General features: G+C 36.4%; 1 protein-coding gene across 2 annotated transcripts in view; it reads left to right on the top strand.

Moving 5' to 3' along the window:
* Positions 1-1,032: 1,032 nt before the first annotated feature.
* LOC106462772 overlaps positions 1,033-3,199 on the top strand; it is a 57,444-nt gene continuing 55,277 nt past the window's right edge. The window contains exon 1 of one of the 2 annotated variants that reach the window (XM_013922724.2): positions 1,033-1,267. The gene's annotated coding sequence lies outside the window, so the exon portion shown is untranslated. The remainder of the gene's footprint in view (positions 1,268-3,199) is intronic. The other variant, XM_022390111.1, reaches the window with a different exon arrangement.

The following is a 3,199-nucleotide window of genomic DNA, read 5'->3' as shown; positions in this document are numbered from 1 at the left end:
GCTAAGCGTTTGGTTTGTTTTGAATTTCGCGCAAAGCTACTCGAGAACTATCTGCACTAACCGTCCCTAATTTAGTAGTGATAGACTAGAGGGAAGGCAGATAGTCAACACCGCCAACTCTTGGGCTACTATTTTTATCAACGAATGGTGGGATTGATCGAACATGATAACGTCCCCACGGCTGAAGGGGGAGAGCATGTTCGGTGACGGGGATTCTAGCCTGTGACCCGCACATTGCGAGTAGAACGAGCTAACTACCAGGCCATGCTAGGACGGGTGCTAAGCGTATTCATTTTCAAATAAATATATCTAAACGGATATAAAATAAAATGAAGAAAGAGGTTTGATACTTAAACGTACGAGTGGAAATCACAAACTATGATTGTAAACAACATTAAATTCAAACGCGATATACAGATAGAGTTAAATAAGCACTTCATCAGTTTGTCTGCCCTTATATCTGTTGCACGTGCATTCATCTTCCTTTCCGTTCGAGCTGTATATGGTCTTCATCATTGTTGTTCGACTTCGATATTTACCAGATGTTGAAGCGGAACCTGTAATGTGTCCATTTGCTTAATTACGTGAACCTACGTGTTACTATAGTATTTTCTAAACGATTTTACACGTAGTAATTAAGGTCGATAGTGTACTTCTGGATTCACTGTCGTTAATTGAATTTGTTAATCTTTCCAAACTTGTATTTAAATAGCCTTTAATATTTAAGGTTTTGAGTTAGCAGATTTTCACGTAGTATTCTGTATATCCACTAATTCTTTAAAGCAAGTATATATATTTTTATAAATTCACAAAAGAAAATCGTATAAACTTGTGTATATACAGAGAAAAAGAATATGAAATAAAACCCGGACAGTAGAGATACTTGTGACGTAGGCCTTTGTCATTATAAAGAGCCTCGCAGGGGTGTACGTCTGTAGGCTAGCAGCCTTTTTACAGATCGTGGGCGATGGTATATTCACCGGACACACAGCGGCGGGCTCAGGAGATCGCGTCAAGAAGACAGAGGAACTAGGTACAGCTTAAGCACACTGGGTAGATAGAATCAGACTGACACCAGTTCGGCGTCAGATGCTGCCCGACTATTATTGTAAACTGTAAAAAGATCAGGCACTTTACGTCACTTAGTTGGTAGACTGCTTGAATACGAAAACCTGACTGTGACTTTTCAATGAACATTCGTCTTTGTTTTTACATCTTCTGTCTTTAAATACAGGTTATGTGGTGCCATGGATACATCAACTACCAGGTAAGCTAGCAACGTTTAGCGGCCTTAGCAATAGCTGCACGTGATCAGCTACCATGATGACGTTAATGTTCGTCACGTGCTTTTTAAAGATTAATTGACTAAGTAGTTCTTACGAGTACGATTTATAGTTTTTTTATTAGTAAAATGATCCAAGTTTCTGACATAAACAGCTGCCGATCACTTTTCAGTACGAGCTTGTTCTGCGTTATATATAGTTTTAATTATAACGTTTGCCCATTTTTGGCTGTTGTTACTGGAAATCGAGTTAAAAACGAAACTACTGCTGTGGCGAGGGCATTGTCCCACCTAGTTACTTATTAACTTTAAGTTGATTCCAGAAACTCGTTTATCACACCGCATTTTCCACCAGATGGCGGTATTGAAAATAGACGACTGAAATAATGACATTAGAATCGTATTTCAGGAAATGGGAAGTAATGATTAACGTCTATTTTGTTTTTAGAATCCCGTGGTGGTAGAAAAAATTAGACGATTGAAAAATTGAATGAAAATCGCGCTTTGAAAATTAAGTTCACCAAACAAAAATGCTATTACAGATATTAGAACGTTCTGGAACAAAAGTAATACAAGGAGAAAAAAAACTTAAAAGCTTTTATCTACAACTTTAAAAAGTTGTTATACATTTTCTTCAGGTAAAGAATTCGACGTGATTCCAATTTAAAATAAAATTGTGGAAATTAGTCATTCAACAAAATACTTTTATATATTTTTTATAATCCATGTTGCCACGGACCATTGTCCCTTAAAGTTATATACAGTAGGTGTAAGGAGAAAATACATTTTACATAAATTGTCGTAGGTAATAGAAGAAATGACCATGTTTCTACAATGTTTGTTAATACTCTGGCGAAATATCAGTCGATTTTTATAATTAAAAGCTCCTAGTTTTAAGCTGGAATGATAATATATTTAACAAACCAGCCTTACTAGACTTAGAAAAGCGTGATATTCCAATGTACGAAATAAACAGGGCACTCAGTTACCTATCTAATCACTGTAACAACGAGAGGCTTAAGGAGCTGATATGTAGATGGGCACGTGTAGTTATTTCTTACAGGTGGAAGGTTTGTTTGTTGTTGTTCAGCGTAAAGCTGCACAATGGGCTAACCTTGCTCTGCTCGCCACGGGTATTGAAACCAGATTTATAGCGGTATAAACTCTCAGAATTACCACTGAGCCATTAGAGGAGCATAGGGAGGGAGGAAAGAGACACGGTTTGGCGTAAAGATGTATAAAAACAATTTTATTGGCAGACAGATGGATGTTTAAGATAGCGGAAGTAGGTTACTGTTACTATAGCAACTTGTAGTTGTTAATATTGAACAGAAAAATAAAGCAAATAAACCGAATTTGAAATTATTAATTACGATAAGAAATGATAATATAATATACTCGGTTGATAACTGACACGGTCAGTGGACAAAACTTCACAACTGTCCTCCTAAAGAGTTGAAACAGGAACTGGTCAAGACTACTCTCGCGATGCATGCTATTTCTATAACTGACCTATCACAAAACTTTGATCGGTGGAATTCGGAAGTGTATGAAAGTCATAAAACAATTTCACGGTCAAGTTCGTGTTGGATATGTAACAAATACCACGTGGAACAGCAGATAACATGTAATCTACTTATGTAGGGATGAATAAGCACATAACCTAGTCCGAGTTTATCGGGTTCGAAACAAGAGCCCTAAAAAAACTCAAAACACGATATTAAGTATATAACACAGGAGACTGAGATATGTGTTATATACTTACAAAACTATTTAAGTCACTATTCAGCATTATTAGACCGGACTAATATGATCACATTTAAAGATTAATTCAGCCTTATCAGATTAAAATAATGGCAGAGCTCTAGCAGTTTCCACTATTTATATATATGTATCATAATTTCGTCAGAAGTGTAC

This window comes from Limulus polyphemus, unplaced genomic scaffold (genome assembly GCF_000517525.1).
Source record: "Limulus polyphemus unplaced genomic scaffold, Limulus_polyphemus-2.1.2 Scaffold1245, whole genome shotgun sequence".
NCBI classification, from domain to species: domain Eukaryota; kingdom Metazoa; phylum Arthropoda; class Merostomata; order Xiphosura; family Limulidae; genus Limulus; species Limulus polyphemus.
The sequence above is the reverse complement of the archived record's forward strand: the minus strand, read 5'-3'. Positions and strand labels throughout refer to the sequence as shown.